At 42.3% G+C, this 20,958-nt stretch overlaps 1 protein-coding gene across 1 annotated transcript in view; it reads left to right on the top strand.

Moving 5' to 3' along the window:
- The first annotated feature begins 19,562 nt into the window (after positions 1–19,562).
- The window catches only part of LOC119656158 (protein disconnected), a 49,548-nt gene continuing 48,152 nt past the window's right edge, over positions 19,563–20,958 (top strand). The window contains exon 1 of the mRNA XM_038062495.1: positions 19,563–20,237. The gene's annotated coding sequence lies outside the window, so the exon portion shown is untranslated. The remainder of the gene's footprint in view (positions 20,238–20,958) is intronic.

Here is a 20,958-nt window from a genome sequence, read left to right as displayed (position 1 = left end):
TACCACCGTGGCTATAAGCAACGTAGAGGTATACCGTGGCCCTGCCACGTTTCTCGTCATCCTTTACAAGGGTCACACTTGCAGTAGATGCTTTGTTGCAAACATACTGCATGTGTTGCATATAACTGACCGTCCCGTTTATCTTCACTCCCAAGTATTTGAAGGTCGGCTTGGAGGTAATGATATGATTTCTAATTTGAATCCGAGCATAAATTCTTTTATTTATATTGGTGATGAGGACTGCCTCCGTTTTTTCCTCCGCAGGTCTCTAGTCAACCCTCGAAAGAACTGATTGCTACGCCACCTTCGAGATGTTTTGCGACCACAACCAGTGCTACGACGTACCAATCTTCGATACCGATTTCTGTATTAATTTCCAATTGGCCGAATGGAAGGCATTTTTACGTCCAGGGCTACTACTACGCAATATTTGTTGGAACTACTAAGTTTTCCGTGACTTGCATCTTTGCCCAAGCCAGTAATCAATTTGATGGCATTAATGGTTTATCTGGCTTTACGGAATCTATACTGCTGATCAGCGTTTCAGCTGTTTCAATAACCAGGAGTAATCTAGTTTACCCGCTCTAGATTATCCGCTCTAACATTTTCCCCAGAGTGTCTAGAAGACATATGGGTCTGTATGAGTATCGTTCACCAGTAGCCCGTCTTTGGTGACTGGTGGAATTCCTGTCACATTCGGAGGTCGCTGGAAACTACCCGTTTGCCTCTCCCGCTGACGGAATAACCCCTGGATGATTTTCAGCAAGAGGGCAGGGCACGTAATCTTCGAAGATGAAATGCCTCTGAATTATTCCACCAAAGTTCTATAGCCACTCCCTTCATGGGCTTACATCCGATTCCGAGCAGAGTTCCTTAAAGCATTTCATCTTGCTTCGCTGGATGGCGTACTTAAGGGTTTTGAGGGGCTTCCTTATTGGTACACTCTTTTGTCTTTTTTAAGGTTTTGTGTAAAACAAAACGATTTATTTTTTATTTGATGTTTGTTAAATTGTTTTCATTCGCTAATAATATTAAACTGAGAGCGTGAAGGGTATGAGGCTGACCATTATCAACACAGGGCTTTCCATCAAATGATTGATTTAAATCGCTTTCTAGAAAATAGAGGGCAATGGAATTTTTAGCTATATTACACGGAGCTGTCCTCATATCTTTTTCTTTTTCTTCAGCCTTCAGTTCACAAGCGGGGTCGGCTCGTGATGATCGGTTTCGTCATTTTATTTTATCAAATGCCTCATCAGGATGTAATCGCGAGATCTTTAAATCCCCATCCAGCGTATCAAGCCACCGTTGTTTTGGCCGGTTTTTTGGTTGCTTAGCATTGCTTTCGATGTTCTGATCGATGCTGGTTGTTGAATTCTCGTTAGTGTGAACTACGTGACCACACCATCGAAAACGCCTCTCTTGCAGTTTTCCCACGATCGATGCAAACCCATATCGATCGCGGATATTCTCATTTCAGACGTAATCAAAACGTGTCACGCCACCAGTGCAATGCAACATCTTCGTCCCATTACCGCAAGACGCCGTTCATTGTCCTTTATAGTCGGCCAGCACTCAGAACTATAGAGAGTGGCAGACGGACGACATTGCAGTAAATTTTAGATTTGGGACGTGCGCTGATACGTCGATCACAAAGAACACCAGTTGGGGAATGCCACTTCATCCAGGTTGCATTAATGCGTGAAACAATTTCATTACGCAGTTCTCCATTGGCTGATAGCGTTGACTCGAGATATTTAAATCGCTGAGTTCTGGCAATGGAAGTAACCTGCCCTTCGAGATACTTAAATCGCTCAGTTCTGGCAATGGCAGTAACCTGCCCAGAACTGAACGATTTCAATATCTCGGGTCAATGCTATAAGCCAATGGAGAACTACGTTATGCTCCTCAAATAAGGAAACACAAAACCTTTTATACCTGAAGCGTCAAGCTTCCGGTTTCCGACTTGTTCTATTCTATAATAGTTACCACCCTCTGACCCGCTCTTCTGGTTCGGTGGCAGGCTAGTCGAAGGCTAGCCACTTCTCCATTCCACCAGTAGTTAGGTCTTTTACTGGGGAATGCATGCATTGTGCTAAATGGAAAACTCTTTCGGTGGAGGCGTTTGTTTTATTAGGTTGGTCTAACCCGGAGAAGAAAGTTTTTTCTCCTTGTTTAGTCTTTATTCCGTTTGGTAGCAAAGTCAGCAGTCTGGACCTCATTTGCCATGTATCTTAATCATAGGCCTAATCTGGATGAATCACTGTGCTGGCCTGTACGTCAAGGTTCAGTGGAAGATGTGGAACATATTTTCATTACTTGAGTAAGGTTTCCCATGGTAAGGAGAAAGCTTGAGACTAGACTGAGATTTCACTGGATGGTGACCAAAAACAATCGTATGTTGAAAGTGAATACATCATTGCTGAGATTGCAGGGGAAAAACTGAATAACAGTGTTAAGCCGTGACTGCTCAAAATAATGGTGCTATGAGGTAGCGGCGAGTAAGACAAGAGCAATCTTGTCTGCAAACCAAAACCGAGTGGTTGAGAAGAACCTTCATGTGGTGGTACCGGAAAACTATGATATGGTATGCTGGCCATGATGCAATAGCCGAATGCTCCATGGCTTAATCAGGGTCTGCACAGGGACTCATCTGAAGCGAGATTTGGTCACGAAACTTTACCAGGGGTATATTGATTTCATATGTCTCAGCAGAATCCCCGTCTCATGTGCGTTCAGCTCGGTTATAGCGGTTGGCTCCCTAGTGGGAGCTACATGGGGGTTGTGGTCACGTTCAAGCGGATAAAGACCTTTGGGTCTCAAACGTGGTACTGCGTTTCAACCCGGGTGCCATACTCCGAAGTTCCGTTGAGATTTAGGTAGGTCTTGCATCCACCGGTTTGAATAAACTGAGCAATTCAGTATAGATTGGTACTGTTGGGCTTGTCTCAACGGGGCTCTGATCGTGGTCACAAAACCAATCCAGGTTATTGAGTCAACTCGACAGGTAGTCACGTTAAACCACCAGGACCTAACTGTCCAAAATAATACCATGGGTACTAGAACCTAGGATTTTGACTGGACTAGTCCCAGTAGATCATACAAGGGCGACAGCCAAGGGGTTGTACTGCGCATATTTTTGCATTTTTTCTTAGCGAAAGTTCGTTACACGCGTTCATGGCTACGTAAGAATATTCACTAAAGATTTTCCTCCTATAAAAGAATCTCTTAGCAGATTTTAAATACATATGTTCAATAAATATAAATGCAAATGCCTTCAAAGCCTCATCGAAAATGGAGTTAGGGCTTAGTATATAGAGCTTCACAAATTTTATGATGGGTAGGGAATTCAAGGTAATTCTTTTGACGAGGTCGGGTGTTTGCTGATTTTAAGACTCGAGGGGGCTGTAGGACAATTAGGTATTAATTCAAAAATTCTATTGCAGAAATTTCATTTTAAGGTATAATTGAGGAGCGAACGGAATTTTGTTCAAGTCCACGTCACCATATTATGCAGGAGTGACAAATAGCGACTGCATCTTGTTGAAGGTAATAGCAAAGTAAATGACTTTCAAATATACTCTTAACGTTATGACATAATAGGAAATTTGAGTCTAAACCTAGATGGCTCTTACGTTCAATCAAAACTAATTCCTACTCCTGCTAATGGAACTCTGACCTTAACAAACCAGTCAAAACAGGAACTTTGCGTCAGTATTGCTAATACCAGGTTACAATTAAGATCATTCACTGGGACCAAACCCAGCGCGATAGGAGACTTGGTTGAGAGTCAGTCTTCTGATTTCTTTGCTTCTTTTTCGAATCCTTCTTTGTTATGGATATTTGTGTTCGCCTTAGTGCTGTCCCGCTTCTGTAGGCTTATTGTTTGCACAGAATTAACTGTTGTGATAATGAAGCTGAAGCGTACTCTTGTTAAAAATCAAATAGGGAAAAAATAGCAACATGAAAAAGAAAGAGACTAAAAAGTATCGCGCCCCAGGCAAAAAACCGTCTTCGGGCAAACCATTTCTGAGCAGACCACTTCCGGGCAATCAACAATCCTCGTGTTCTACCATGACTGAGAGGAAGGAACTGCAATTTACTCTTGAAAGCATCAAGAGTAAACTACAGTGGTGTTCGCATTGAAAGACGTCGACCTAATGTATGAGGCCTGAGTGTTGCGAATTGCGGCTCCTCTCATCCCTCGTTTCTGCCCACGATTGCCCCTGGGTTAGGACAGGTAGCTTGAGTGGAGATGATAAAATACAGTGTAAGAACAGATAAATTCATTTAGATAAATTAATGACGAGAGTTTTCACTCGATGCTCAAAATATCGATTTGATCTTCGGCGTTCTTTCTTTGAGCAGGTGTTTCATACTATAGGAGATTATTTCGTTCGCCTTTGCCCTAGAACGCACTTACGAAAGGATCCATTTGTTTCTATACAGCTTTTTTTCTCTCCCACCTATCTAGTAGTCATCAACACTTCCGTTACCCTCTTTCTAAATTCCGGGGTGAAACTCCGATGTCATATTACACTAAAACGTTAACGTAATTCCTTTTTAAAATTTTCGTTACGAAATCCTATCATTCATAAATTTCCAGAAATTCTAAGCCTATTTTAAAAATTATTCAAATATAATGCAGAAATTTGTAAATATTGAAATGAATCATTGACCTTCTTTGTTGTTGTTTGTTTTTCTTATAAATTGTATGACTTGACCATATACACAATACCATGTTGTGTGCTAGCAAATGCATTTCATGTAGCGCTAGGTCTCGGGAATGCGCAGTATGGGTGGGTTCACGTATTGCTATGAAAAGGTTCATGGGATGCTGCGTCAATGATGGTTGTAGGAGTTTGTGCGATGCCTGTTCAATGAAGGTACTGCTGACGCTGGGGTGGGTGGGGAAAGGTTGTTCCTTTTGCAGGCCTTAGGCAGAGAAAACATCAATTCAGGATGTGATTCGTCGAGGGTCATTCGTCTCAATCGCGGCGATCAGACGAGCGGTCGCCCCATTTTTTTTACTTCCCCCCTTTAACTTTGCACTGGTTTCGTTTAAACTTCGCGCGATACCCTATTTTGTATTGCAGGTTCTGGTGCAGACCCAGCCATCGGCTCAAGGGCCCCTGAATTTTTCTTTCTGCTGATGATATGAGTGAGACTGATGTGTTCAAAAGAACCCCTTTCCATATTCTTGATCCTGGCTGGTTCAAAGGCGTGAGTCGTGTGCTGAAAGGACATTTCGGTGGAACTGTAGAATATGCGTTCACTGTCAACTTTTTCAAGTTTTTTGGCCAGCTCTGCTCTCTTAATTGCCTCTGCCTAATTCGAATTATTTTTTGGTCACCGCCCATTCGCATAATTCATTACACTGTTCATTGACTATGAAAACATAGGAAAATATTATTTCACAGGTCCGACATTGGGGGCTGAAATTCCGCACTTTCAAGCAGTCAATGGTCAACGTAATACCCAAAATATATTCCAGCGAGTATTTTACTGAAACTGGCAGTGGGAAGTTCCAAACCTACGGACGTTATACTATTATCCGCTGGCATTCACAATTTCTTCAATATCCCCAGATTAACACGGAAATATAGATCTGTTTTCACAGTTCATTCCCGAAACTCTTGGCAAACCATGGGAGCATATGGATCGGTAAGTCACCAATCCGGGATTATCTCCTACCATCATCATCATTTCTTTCCCAAATCGTATCCAGACGCGATAAAAAGCATATCAACTTAATTCCTAAATTTCAATTAAATTTTTTTTTTATCCAGTTTTCATGAAAACACATCGTCATTGCTTTACTTTTCGAAAATTCCATTGTACGGCACCCATTCAACGACTTCATTTCAGAAATGATACATTTTTTTATTGTTGGGAACTGAAGGCCCATTACACGGAGGAACTGTGGAATAATCAAAAAAGAGATATTGACGAATGGTCTTTGTGCAGAGGATCCGCTACGCAGCCGAGATCGTTAAATATGTATAATAAAATAGTTTCTTTTTTATTCCTCTCCGGTGGATTATGGTCCGCGGTGGTATGTTGTATCCACTGGTTCTGTACACACTACTGTGCTTTGTTTGGCACTCCTAACTCATAGTGGACCGCTGACTACTGTACGTATTCTTGGCCAGTTCTTCATTCTTCCTATAGAAAATATGACCAATCCGCATTGTTATTGTTAAGCCACTAATGAGGTGATCTTCATTGAATTATGTACAGTACACACGCTGTTTTTCCTACTTGCGTCCTCCAGTTTTCACACGAGAAATCCTCCCAGAAAATTGGTCGTTTGGGGATTTGAACGCGGCCACCGTGTAAGCCGCAGCTTTGTGTCCGGCCTGTGGTCAAACGAGACCAAAGCCCTCATACTTTGTTGTGAAGTGAAACATTCTCCATCTTAGGATAGCGGTCAAATAATGATAATTCAGTCGTTCCATATTGCCTATCTTCATATTTCCCGCTCGGCGATCGTAAAAACCTCATCAGAGGCCGTTAATTTTGGCTAGTAAATCACTTAATGATTGGCTCTGCCATCCATAATTAATTTGTTGGAAATTAATTGAATTTAAGTAGTGGCTTCGACCAATGAGCACACAAAATAAGATAGAATGAAGTCTGAAAGTGTCGGAAGCGGTAACAAGTCCGTCTTGCCGTGCCTGAATGTTGGGCCTCTCTCATTCGAATATGATCGAACCCGATACTACTTTCGGGACTCTAAACGTGACACCTCCCTCACCAGGCTTCCTCGTAATCTTTTCGGTTCCTGCTTCTTGGCAGAAACGAGACTTACGGTTACCCTGGCAAATTTCTAGATAGCTTTATGGATGGCTATCTACTATCTTTCCATCTTGAATCCACAGTACCGAATTCATTAGAAAATTGTGATAGTTAATTTGAGTTGAAATTATGGTGCCACAGTAGTGCCGACCTTTCGTATTTTCGCCAGGTGAAAATTGTTGTTAAACTCTCTTCAGATTAATGTGTGTAAATATAATTCAGTGATTTCGCTCGTTATGACCAATTTACAGATTCAAGTGGTCCATTCGAAGTATGCAAATTTCATGAGGTTCCATCGTTAACTAAAGATTTGCTAATGGGATTTTGCGATGGTTGCTACTTATTTTTAGTGCGGGGTTGATTTTTTTTTGGTAGGAAATTAGAAGGATTTTTTTTCGAATTGTTGTCGAATTATCATGAGCGTAGAATTGTAAAACGATAAGATTTTTACATTTATTTTAGGTTTCTAGTACCTCTTCCTCAACCCCACGTGGGGCGCCAAATCTAAAGTCCAAATCTAAATCATCAGGCTCGAAGCAACTTTCTTAACATAAGAATTAAATTGAAACTGAGGAACTCGATGAACTCCTTCCAACGTTCAATGCCAGGAATTTGAGTTCGCTATATAATGAAAAGGCTTGCAAAACCCTGTCCTCGCCTATAAATCCCCGAACGAAGAGTTTCTGCAAGCAGTGTTGGACATTGTCGCAAAATATGTCCCAAAATATGGAGGTTTTATCACTCTCCTAGCAGACAATTTTCGTAGAAAACTCTAGCTTCCCTAGGTGGTTATTTAGGCTGTAATAATCAGTGAGTATTTCAACTATGATCCTAAAGTCCCTCTTCTGTGTGAGGTTAAAACAATCTTGTGAGCGATTCCACAAAACAGTTCTGGTTCGTATACCGACGTTTCCAATCCTTTCCTGGTCAGCTCATCCGCTGTCTCAATACCTTTTAATCGAATATGGCCTAAATTTTATCGTGCTATCTCTTGGTATCAGTAATTCAGGATACTGTTTAGAAGAAATGCTCCAATTGTGGAGGAAATCGTAAGCGTGTTCTACTTCGACCTTAATATCTCCACAGCTACACTCTCCGGGGTCACAATCTGAGACAGCGACACACCACATGCTTTTTATCCTTCGGTACGCTACTGCCTTCAGAACAGTGCGGTGAATCACCCATCCAGAAGCGATACAGATACTGCCTGTAGCAATCACCGTGCCCTGAGGGGAACTGGCCCAGCTACTCTCCCGTGCTCCCCACTGAGCCACGCTCTAACCTTGAGAATGGGCCTATGCTTACACCGACCCTTTGAAGACTTGTCCCATCTCCGTTGCCAGAAATCATATGGTTGGTGACCTTGCGGCACTTCTGTCTTCTGCGCGCCTTCCATATATTTTCCATGGTACAGCACGGTCATTTCTTCTACTTGAATTTCAGCTGGGATCATGTTCGCCCTAACACCATTTATTTCAAATCTGAAATGATGATTTTGAAAGAAGTCGTGGTTAAGATAGCGAACTAAGCAATTTGTTCAGATAGTACTACGCCAATTAGGACATGAATTCCATGGAATGGTAATTATAAAAAATACTGAACCATAAACTGTCTCTCTGGCTTGAAAGATTCTAAAGTAAACTTCTAGAAGAACATTGAAAAAAGTCCTAGAGTGGCTCGGGGATGATTTCCTTCTATTAAGCTATGATGGGCTCATATAACATTGACATTTGAAGCTAGGAGAATTGTAGTAGTAGGAGAATCTACAATCGAGCAAATGGGTTAATTCCAAAGGTAGGTCAAGTTACACCTAGTTTTTTTTTTTGTTTTCTATAGGGTAGGTGAATGCATTTACGTACACAGTGTTGGATTCCCGGTTCGGTACGTCGTCGGACTACCAACTAAACACCTCCCCATCGTCAGAGAGCTAGCCTGGAACCGTTTGTCACATTAGTTCGGGCTAGTCCCCGAACTCTCCCGCCTTGCGGAGGGGAGGGGAGAGGAGAGGAGGAAGGGAATTGTCAGTTCAAGGAATCCCCTGCCATCCGGCTCCTCCACCGGTCGAGTTCTATCTTCTTAGCAACGAGAGGGGCCCGAACGTTGAACTCATCAGGAGATGTCGCCTGCTAGACGTAGGACCCCCAATGTTTGCCTTTAGCCTACTTAACGCCGAAACTCCAACTGCAGTCTTGTTCGCTGCTGCTTCAGAAAAGCTCATCTTTGAGTCAAGAGTCAATCCGAGGTATTTTACCGCTGATTTTGACTCGATTATCGACTCGCCGATCGATATGGGACGCAGGGTCGGAATTCTCTTTTTAATCAGGATGACTACTTCGGTTTTTTCCAGTGCTAGGTTGAAACCATGAGTAGTCATCCATCCGCTTACTCGTCTCATCAATATTTCTAGTCTGCTTGGCGCCTGTTCGACAGTGCGTCCAGCAACAAGCCCTACGACATCACCTGCATAGCCGACCAGGCGCGACTCTTCTGGCATGTCGAGTTTAAGTAAACTGTCATAGGTAGCGTTCCCTCAATATCCGTAAGAGATAGTTCGGCACGTTGAAAGTATTGTCTAATGTGCCTAGAATGTCTTTACATCTTACGGAATTAAAGGCGTTTCTGACGTCAAGTGTTACGAGGAGCACCACCCGTCGAGTTCGGCGGCTATGTGCGTCTGCTCGTCGAACGGCGTCCACGACTTGCATGACAGCATCAATTGTCCATCTCCCTGCTCTAAAACCAAACTGCCGGGGAGATAAATCTCCCGCAGCGCGTATCGCTTCAGCGAGTCTACTTCTGATGAGCTTTTCGAACACTTTCCCAGCAGTGTCAAGCATACATAGTGGGCGGTATGAAGACGGCAATTCAGGGTCGTCTTTCCTTTTATGGATCAGCGCAAGCCCCGCAACCTTCCAACGAGCAGGGAAAATGCTCTCTTTCAGGCAAGCGTTGAATGCGTCGAGCAATAGGTCTGGTCGGTGTTGGAATACCAGTTTGTATACCTCTGCTGGAATACCATCGGGTCCTGGCGCCTTCTTGTTTTTCATAGAGAGGACTGCCTTTTCCAACTCTTTTATAAGTTATACCTAGTTCAACTGTATGGGATAGGCTATTTTGGAAGAAAATTAACTAGTTCTTAAAAACGCTGTAAACCCTACGGTAACCCCCTAGCTTAATCTGGTAAACCTAATTCCTGTTGTTAGTGTTTACAAGCGCCTCTGCCCACGCAGTTACCGTGTAACGCTGAATTAATCGTACCACTCCGGAGGAGAAGCGATCTGCGACAGTCTTCCGGCCTGCTCATATTCGGCCACGTTTTTGTAAGTGCCACAGTGGCACTGACTGCCTTTGTACACACAAACTCTAGATATTACGCGATGACTATTCTTACCAGGGCAAAGGCAAATCTTCAGACGCTGTTTCATCTCTGCCCTGGGAGCAGCGTGACCGAAGCGGCTCGTAGGAAGAGCACTTAACATCTGTGAGCCTCTGCCCTAGTAAGAAACCCTAAAGCCGTAATCGCCTAATATTTTTAAAGTTTGGGTGGTAAGCCCTAAACGAGGGGTCCGTGGACCAAAAAAAGAGGTAGTAAGTTGCTCCCCATTTGGTCCGCCCCGGCATCAAATTGATGCGGACTTAGGACCCCGCAATCCTCAAAAAAATATTTTCAGCTCTGGCCAAGCTTTGGTCAATAGTATAGGTCAATTTGCGCTCAAATCATAGTAGTAGTCATGTTGTGTTCTGCGAATTATTTAAAGGAGCACTTAACATCTGCGGGCCGCTTCGGTCACCCTGTTTCCAGGGCAGAGGTGAGGCAGGGGTCCGTGGATCAAAAAAAAGGGGGAGTAAGTTGCTCCCGGTTTGGTCCGGTCTGGCATCAAGTTGATGCGAACTTAGGACGCCGCAATTCACAAAAAATATACTCTAGATGTTCCTTACAGTTCAGGTTGATAGTCGTCGAAGAAGGAACACCCCATTATACATGATATTCTCTTGCAGAGGACCCAGTACCCAGTTCTGTGGTACCCCCACTGTGACATCATAGGCTTTGCGGCCCCCATCTGCCCGTATCAGGGAGTCCCCTATCAGAGGTAATTCTCAACCAGAAATATCTGGGAACACCTATGTCAGCGAATCCGGCTTTAATAAGTTGCTGTTGATGGAATAGAAAGTGCTATTAGCAGCAGCCACCAAAACTCAGCGATCGTCTGCCAGACTCGCTACCGTATTTATTGCATCCAACATAGAGTGGGTACCTCGAAATTCATACTGGTGCTACGACAAGCCATTCCCACTTTTGATAATGGGTAACATCCCATTGTAAATGACTCGCTCCATCATTTTCCGCATTGTATCCACCAGGCATGTTGAACTATATGATACTGGATCACCAGGTGGCTTATTCGGTTTGCCAAGCAACAGCAACTTTTGCTCCACTAAGCAAGGAATATTCTGGCCCGCCTTGAAGGTGTTGGCGAAAAGGTAGAGCCTCATTTTCACAACCAGCTTCTACGCTTTATTAGAGATGTCATCCAAACCTGGGACCTTGTTGTCGCCAATCCTACCATATATTTCCCGCGGTCATTCGCCGGTGATCGGAGACATCACGTACTCATTTAGCCGGGCTGCCAATTGACTTTCGCTGCCGCAGTAGTAAGGGAACAGGGTGGCAATAATTTCTTTTCAAGAGGGACAGCTATTTCATCATCACCTTGCAAGCCCCACCAGTTTGTGTCGACATCTTCGCACAGCTGTTTGAAACAATACCTCTTAATTTTTTGAATGGCGTATTATAAGCCGCCCTACATCCATCCATGTGCGTCTAGTCGATCGTCGCTAGCCGGTTATCCCCCTGAGATTATGATAAAGGCATCTTGACAAAACCACGCAGTTCGTAAAGTTGTAATTATATTATCCCACCTGTAGTTGAGTCGCCTCCAGGTGTAGTAGCATCACGTCACGTCACTCATTGGGTGATCCGGACGACTTTTTCTATGACCGCGTCATTCAGGGATTTGTTGGGTTCGAAGACCACGCAAAACGAATGAACCCTGAAAAGCTTTTGTCATACAGCCTAGCAACCCACCCGGCATTCTATGACGGCTCGGTATAATTCACGTTTTTCAAGTTCATTATACACTGTGAACGTTTTCCTGGACTATCTTAGTGCTGTCCATTAGCTCCAGTAATGTTTGGAGCTCTCCAATGTCATAGTGTCGTCCGTCGACTTGAGTCTTCCTGTTCGCTTTCAGCCCTAGAAGATTCACACGGACGATCTACCTCAATGGGCAATCCAGGTCCACTTTTCTGCTCGATAATGCTCTTTTGACTTGTACGACCTCTGGGATTGCTTCGGGGATCTTGATAGGCTTTTCAGCGGAACTGTCCTCGGAATTGACTTTCCTCGGTTTCTGCTTGGGCACATTCGCTCGGATTTTACCTGATTCATAGTTGATAAGGTACTTAACTTGCCCCAGAGATCGTCATCTATCTCAATCGTGATGAGTTTGTCTTTGGTTTCCACCTTGCTTGTAAAGATTCTCTATAACCAAATGGTCCTTATCCTGAACGATTAAGAGGTCCAGAAACCTTTCCGCTTTTATTACTGCGACTTTGGGGAGGTGGATTGTTAAAATATGTTGTGTTATATCATTTCCAGCATTTTTCGACAGTTTCCGGCCATGCCCCTCCTTTCTTGCCCGGCTATTTCCGGACCGTGCCTCTAAGAGATTCCGCATTGTGCTCCATTGGGCAGTTTACCACTATAAGACCTGGTCGGAAGCGTATGATGGTGAACACGAGCTGGTCACTCTATTCCTCACACATCTGACGATAAGGTCTTCGATAATTTCAAGCTCCTCACTAGTGAGAATTTACTCCGGAAATCATTTCGGTGGTTTGGCCCACTGATCCCTCTGACCGACCTGAGTTTTCTTCTCCTTTGGGTTCAGATTTGGGTCTCCTGAAAGCATTCTTCCTTGTACGCTGAACTCTGCTGCACCCTCTTCTTTAGTTCCGCATTGATAAAGGTAGATGAAGGCTGAAGTTTAAGAAATTTCACTAGTAGATAAAAATTCAGTGACAGTACTCTCCCCTTTTAATTTGATTGATAAATTTTGAAGTTTATATTTTGAGGTGAGATCCAATCAGTGTTAACTTGCTTCCGGCATTCTCTTCAAACAATTTTCTAGTTTTACTCTGTTTATTTTCAAGAAACGTCGAGGGAATCTCAGATCATCCCGCCTTCCTGTGTGTGACTTCGCGAAGTGACGAGGCGAGATTTAAAACAGGAGGAGATAACTTACTTATGCTATCAGTGATGTCTCTAGACATTAGAGAACATACCTCTGGGAACCTTTGCCAAAAGTGAAATTCAATTTTTCAGTCCAGTCACCATACCAGGTATTCGTGAACAAAAGGAGTAATATAAAAAGTTGACCTGAGAAAAATTAAAAGAAAGAAATTCATGAAAATAAGGGACTACAATTTACAAAATGGTATCGGAAAGGACAAAAATCAGCGGTTAATAATAAAATAAAACCACTGGTGAAGTTGTAAGCGAGATATCAATGTTTAGAGAGCACGGGTCAATTCGGTCTGCCACACCATATAAGACAGACTCAAATTGGGTAGAAAGATCCTTTAGAGTTACTTTGATAGAAATTTGCTGAAAATTATAACAGACAGGGGCGTTTTATTATATGGCTGTTCGTACGAGATGACAGTTGACACTAGAAACATGGACGAAGGCGATACTCCCTTCAAATATCTGACGAATAGAATTACCTGGTAAAAACAAATAAGTGTTTGCTTTTATAATAGAATAACTTCAAGTCTCGCTCGTAGTGTCACAACGAGCTTTCTACATCCAACTCTTCAGCAGGGACAGAACAAGCACTACTTGACCTGGTGCCTAAAAAGTGTTTGCCGGGCTGTGAATGTTGAAGCCGAGATGCAATGACGAAGGATGTGAAGTAGGTTCAAATAGATTTTTAGTTTATTCAGCAAGTGTTAACTCCATTCTTGATTTGTATTGTTCTTATAGGACTAGAGTACTCAGTAGTCAAGTAGAAATATGCACCGACCCTTAATTCATCACAGGACAAAAAGAAAAGACAACGTAGAGGCACCAATTGGCACATCCCAGGACTAGGTAGGCATGTAAGTGCTGCTAAGCTCCTTCTATTACTATATAACAGCCGACTTATCAAAAGAGTCAGCAGAGGGGCATCTTAAAAATGACAATGTTTATTGATGCGAAGTGTCTCGGCATTGCCCTAGCTACTTAGCTTAGCTGGAAGAAAAATAAAGAACTATTGACCAAGAAAACTAGTGTGGCTTACTATACCTGTCAAACTACCCTTAGCGAAGAATGGGTGCTGTTTCGCAGGGAGTACGCAGCCATAGTGCGTTACATCCTCATCCATTGTCCGGTTGTGTGGTGGCCTGCATTGGGAAAAAATATTACAATTCAGCAAAGCTCAGCAGAGTAGTCCCAACTCCATAGCTTTGAAAGTCTCACTTTTTTGGGCTCGCAACCTTTCAAAATCGTCAACAACGTTTCAGATAGGGGCTGACCTCACGGCTATAAGGTTTGGCTGCAGTAAACGGTATACGATAAGTTTCTGGAATGTACGCATTGCTCCTCAACAACGGTATCGAAGATCTCCAGCATGTTCATTTTCTCCAATTTGGGCCATCGGCAAAATACGCAAACTGGACATTCTGCGCTTAAGCGAAGTAAGATTATGGAACTCTGAAGAGTACTCTCCTCCTCCTTGCGGCAACGTGCATTGTGCCCTGCAAATCCAAGCGCGAATCCGGTCCTCGGTTTTATTGGCGTTTACCTTTAGTCTAACTCTCCTTGGCACACTTTCCAAATCTTGAGCCATCCACGACCGTGTGAGAGAGTAAACAGATGTCAACAGCGAAGTCTAAATGTTTAAGGAAAGATGTCATCGTCCATTGAATTCCTCCACGTGTTCCGGACAAGGCAGCATGAAGAACATCACCGATAGCAAGAAGAAATAATAACGGCAACAGGATGCAACCCTGTAACTGGTATCCTAATCGCTCTGGTATTTGTTTGTTAACTACTGTTGCATACAGACTCAGTGAAGTAGACTGATAGTTTCGTAAATGAAGGGTTATTTAGGCTACCCTAATAAATGCGAAGCAATTTCTACAATTGGCAAGGTCGTCGCTTCCAAGGTTGACACTCTTGGGGCTTCCTTCTGGAGTGCCACAACATCCTCCAGGAATGTGGAGGCAGGCAACGATAGCCGAAGTGGCGGTTGGAAGCTGCGTGTCCCACACGCTGGTAGTTTTTGCATTGAAAAAATTTACTTCGTTTCAAAGATCGTATGATTGATTGAGTTCCTTGACTTGGGTTAATTGGGTTAATACTTTGACGGTTTACAACTGTCGACCTTGTTGTGAAGGGAAGAGTTTTTTGTTCGTAATATTTACGATAAGCGTGGGGATCAGTTAAAAATTTCCTAAGCGGGCCAACTATGGTATAAGCCGCTGATAATCAGGGATGAAATTTTGGCCAAATTTCGTTTGGTGACTGACTAGTAAATTATTAGCCGTGGATGACAGGATGTGATGAGAGTTACTTCTGAGTTTTTCATTCAGAAACTTGTTCGGTAAATTCTTCGTGATATTCGCTTTGGTTAAGCGGGAAGACTCTGGGTTTTCCATCACTAAGATGGATGAGAGGTTTTGAGACTTTTCTCTTTGGGAATACCTTGGATGGCGAGTGTAGGCTTAGGCTTACCTGTGAAGTGACGTGCTGGTGGTACCGGTGGTTCTGTTGCGGTGGTCAGTGGTGTGGCCACTTTCGATGATGTTGATGACTGGGCAGCTCTTTGTGGCGTTGAAACGTATCTTTGTTGATTAGGTGCGAGATGGGAGCTGCAGGATTCTAAATCTGAGTAGATTGCTCGTTGGCCGGTGCTGGGCGAGGATACTTGCTCGCTCTTCATATCCTTGACTTTACGGCATGGCGCGGTTCACCAACGTTCCTATTCAGAGAAGCAATTTGGTTTCCTGGCTGTTTGCTGAGGGCCAAGAACTTATTGTTCCCCGCTTGATTCGGTTCTTGCTGTCATTGTTCTGCTGCAGTGGTCGAGTCTGTTCGGTTTCGTTGGAGTCATAATCTTAGTTGGATAGCGCTGCTACTGCCATTCCCTAAGACGTCATTTACTAGATGTTTCCTGCCCTAGCTGGAATCGTTGCTCGTTTTGCAGCCATTGGGGCTGCTCGAGAGCCAACTCATTTCGGGCAGGTATACGCTGAAGGTGCACTAATGATGTCTGTGCTTCAAACGGCAGATTGATGGCGTAAATTCAGGCTATTCAGGCTCTCCTGATAATGACGATCTACGTTTTTCCTAATGTTTCGGATAACTTTTATCGCCACTTCAAAAAAACGTTTGACCCTTACGACAGTCAGACGAAGATAAAAGAGGCCAAGGTCACTCACTCACACACTGGCCCCGGTATTTCTAAAGAGCGAGGTTGTCGATCGACGCGTCATTTATGGAACGCGTGCTCCAATCACAGCCTGCATATTTTGGACGAGCCAATTTCCAAGGAATATTCTATATATTTAGAATAATTTAGAGATCATTATGCATCGTGACCAATATCTCCTAAATGTAGCATAGCACGTTCACCACGCCTGCGTTTACCGTTTTCAATTCTTCGAAGTGTGCTTTACCTCGCTCCAAGTCTTCTCGAAAACCCTACACTCTTGTTTTACTGTTCTGCGCTATTAGATTCTAGGACGAGCAACTCGATGATGGGAAAGTAGGTTCCACTGCATGGCACAACCAACAAAGCATTCGCCGCTCATTTTTAAAGTTTGACCTATCCACTTCCACTTCCGCCCTTTAATCAACGGCAACTGGTCCGTACACTGATTTCGGCCATCATTCGAGATCTTCTCAAGCTAAAGTACACCGATGATACGTGTTTATGAAAGCTTGGAGCTTGTGAGTAACATGGTTGGTCACTGTCCTTATGCTACTCCCATTTAACAGCACTGAGAAAACATTGACGCGAACGAAACTCAATTTCATGTTTCTATTGAGATATCAGCTCTGCCAAATTTTAGAGAAAACAACAAAGGTTAATCTAACGCTGTTACTGCGCCGGATGATATCAAAGTCGATGCTGCCGTCGGCAGAATCGACGCTACCAAGATAAACAAATTGATTCACGCCCTCGACGTTCTGGCCGTTAGTACCGATAGGAAAAATGCTACGACCAGTTAGACTGAGATCCTTGATTTTGACGGTGTTTATCTTTAGCCCGTCTCTGGTTGCCTGTCTTTCTACACCCAGAGCTATTTGGCCAAGGTGCAAGGGAGAATGCTTTTGTGCAATAACAGGTCGGTAGGCTTTTAGCATCTCCAGAATTCCCCTATTGCATAGAGTATTCCAGATACACTCCCTTTGACGCTGTCAAAAGTTTTCTCGAAATCAACGAAGAGCGGAGATCATGCCTCCAATAATATTTGACTCAAAGTTCCTTTGCTTCTCAAGCAGGAGAAAGCTTTATTGGTGCTCCTGTGGAGTCTTTAAACTAAATTTTCTTAAATTAGATAGATATATTAGATAGATAGATAGGTAATCTCTAAACTGTATAAAGACATCCCAGATTAAAAGGGCTCTCAAATTTTGATTAAAATTAATACCTAAGCCCCGAGAGAACACCCTTTTTATACATACCAAAGCTAAATAGTATAATCCCCAGAAAACATTTTTTTTCAATCTCAAAATCATAGTTCATTGCGCTTGTATGAATTCGGTTTACTAAAATAATTGAAAATTTTCATAGCCTGAAACTTTGTGCAGTTATTCAACTACAAACCGCATTTGGCTTTCAGATTTTCATCCCATAAACTTTTCGCTTTCACATTTCCCTAGAAATCGGTACTCTTACCTTTACTTGCACCTCATTTGCTTTACATCCCCTCCAATGAAAACTAGCCACTATCCAAGTTATTTAACTTCTAGCAAAGAAAAAAATTAAAGCCGATGGACTCTCATCTTGTCCCGAAAAACTGGGTCATCCATCATTAGATCTTTCGTGGCATATCCTTTTCCGTGAAAATTGTGCTAAAACTCCTGCTTATCGACGACGCGTCGTATCGTATCCCTTTTTGCGCCGTTGATTAACGATTGCCTCGACCGGCCCCCGGATAGAAATCAGGAAGGGGTGAAGAGAAAGCGAAGTCGAAGATTAAACGAACCAACGTATGATGAGGAGAAAGGCTAAGAACAAGGGAGCTCTTTAAGATTCAAGCAGTGGAGCATGGTTGAATGGATGACTGAGTGTTTGTTGGCTGGATCGTCCATGCATCATCCTTTGCGAGCGTACTTTAAGGTTCACGCAAACCAATTAGTATCGATTGGCCATCAACTGTGCCTGGCGAGGCCGCTTGATTTTGGGGGTTAGTTATTGGATGATTCTTGCTTTTGTAGCGCTTTATGGCTTGGGGATACTTCCTTTTGTTCGGGGTAAATATTTAGCCTACGTTCAAGGAGAACTCTGCTTTGTTTTTGTCTGTTTAAATGGTTTTCTTTTCAAAGAAAGTAGTTCAAATAGAACTAAAACTGAGAGACAAACTCTAGGACATACTAAGCTAATTTGATACTGATTTCGATCAATCACACACAACCTTTTCTGTATAATCTAGATAAGAGTTGTCTGGATATTTTAGATAAATTGACACTCATCAAAGCAGTTAGCCTATAATACGATATCTATCTTATGTGTATCAAATCATTCGATCCCAAAATATCCAGCGTTCTGTCACTCATTCTTGTCTCCCTTCACACTATTGGCTTAGAATTTTCATCGCCCACCCTTACCTAACATTCTATCTAAATACTTCCTATGTATCCAGTGCCAAGGAAAACCAAGCATGTACATAATATAATGCAGTGTTTCCTTTGTCACACCTAGGTCCCAGATGTCCTTGTCCTGTTGCCGTCCCCGTAGTCCTTCCCTCAATTGCTATCTCCGGGACACTGTCACCGAAATTCCCATCCTCCCGGCACCCAATGTCGCATTTGATTGGAGAATTATATTCAGTGCGACAAAGACGACATTTCAGTGAATCTGTTTCCTTCGCTCTTATTCAATCCAAGCTCATTCTATGTATACAGTTTCAATGTATTGGTTCAATGATTTCGAATCAATGTGACGCATTTTAGCCAATTCCCAGTTGGTCATAAGTCGCACATGTCACCAACAACAGAAAAGTGTCGTCCCACGATTTGTCGTTGGGTTGATGTCGTTGTAGAGTGGTGGTAGTTGATGTGCTTTCGAAGTACTCTATATTGAGGGTGGCTGAGACGCACAAATACTGAGATACTTTTATCATATCGTTAGGAAGATACAGCGCTACAGAAGAGGCTCTGAGGCTCTTCCTAACTCAGAGATACGAATGTATTCATCAGTTCACCAACACTTTGACTATGCTTTTATCTGAGTACAAATGGTGAGACCAGAGTTTAAGAGCATGAAACTTGGTTTCCCCTCCGAAACCAGCGACTGTAGCTCTGGGCGAACTACCTTACCTACCGCCTTCTCTCAACTTCTCTGACTGTCGCTATTACCCTGTGAAATCTGGTTTGAGTCTCACTCTTTCTACAACATGGAATCACATACCGAAAACCGGGTCCTATTTACTTCAAATTGTATTGGTGACATTTTGGCTGACACGATGACGGTAAGGTGACCGAAATGAAAAAACCTGAATTGGATTTGCGCTTGCTCTCCTCACGGATTAGTTCATTTCAGGTGTATGGGTTTTCTATACGCGTTTGTTATTAGTTAGTAGTGTTGGTTCTTTTGTTGTTGGTGTAGTGTATTGGTGACAAGAATATGACAACGAGTTTTTGACCAGATCTGGGGACGGTAATTCGTCGACCCATGCGGTGACATGGGCAGTTGTCTCGTACTTGTCGTTTGGTGCGTTTCAAGTGTATCTTATATCTGTAGCGTTGGACTGTATCTATCGTTTTTGAATATCGTACTATATTACTATTGGTGTAACATTTTTGAATATTGTGTCAGAATTTTTGAAGATACTGATAATCGTAATTACATAAATTTATCTTAATTTGACAAATACTAAACCGTTTTCGTTTAAAAATAAATCGTTTGTGGTGAAAAACTGTTTAAAAAAAGTGGGACTTTATGAACAAATATTGGTCCGAAATGAGTGGATTTTTTGGAAAAAAATATTTAAATGTGATTTGATTTAAAAAAAATAATAAATAAATTAGAAAAAGTTACTAAAGATATTAAGACAAATGATTTCTATGCGTTCGTGACGATAGTGAATCTGTTTCTGACGATAAACATTGCAGAAGTGAAAATTTAAATTCGGCGCACAACGTGGGTGAATTTTGCACTACGAAGGTATGTATCTGATTTTGTTTTGTTTTTATCTTTTTCAAGTGTTTAAAAGGTGTGATTGTGGGAAAGTGTGACCTAGTTGCTTGCGAGAGTATATCTTATTCATGTTTTGAATTTTTAAATGTTAAATAGTCTTAGCCCAATTTGGGGTTAATTTGGCCAGCATCTTTTTGAGTCCTAACAGAAGAGAAAAGTGGAAAATAAAATAAATGAACCTAATTTCTGGATAAAAAGCCCAAAAAAGAAGAAATACTTTTTGATTACCAATTCGTCCTTTGTAAACGATGCAATAATTGTAAATATTTCAGAGCTTTAAGGGATTCAACCTCCAATAACTTTGCTTCCTATTTTGCTCCTCAAAAAATGCGAGAAAGGGGCTTAACATTCTGTTGAGTATAATATTCGGATTTTAATTTTGAAAAGGAGCATAAAAACTGAAAAAATGTGTACATAAAGATAATTAATTTTTGGGAAAGATAGATCCCCTTTTTTCTTATTTTAGAGTATTGGGAAGTGAATTGTTAAAAACAAGTAGAAAGGAAGCACCCACATTGGAAATAATTTCCGCTTTTTATAAATTTTATTGAAAAATAATCGGCGATCACCGTGTCAGCTTTAGAAACATCCAAATTCGAGGATTTAATTAAAAACGCAGGATTAATATCCAAATTCAAGGTTGATTTCAAAATTAAGGCACAACTCGGTATCTTTTTTAGTTTTTTCT

This window comes from Hermetia illucens, chromosome 4 (genome assembly GCF_905115235.1).
Source record: "Hermetia illucens chromosome 4, iHerIll2.2.curated.20191125, whole genome shotgun sequence".
Classification (NCBI taxonomy): domain Eukaryota; kingdom Metazoa; phylum Arthropoda; class Insecta; order Diptera; family Stratiomyidae; genus Hermetia; species Hermetia illucens.
The sequence above is the reverse complement of the archived record's forward strand: the minus strand, read 5'-3'. Positions and strand labels throughout refer to the sequence as shown.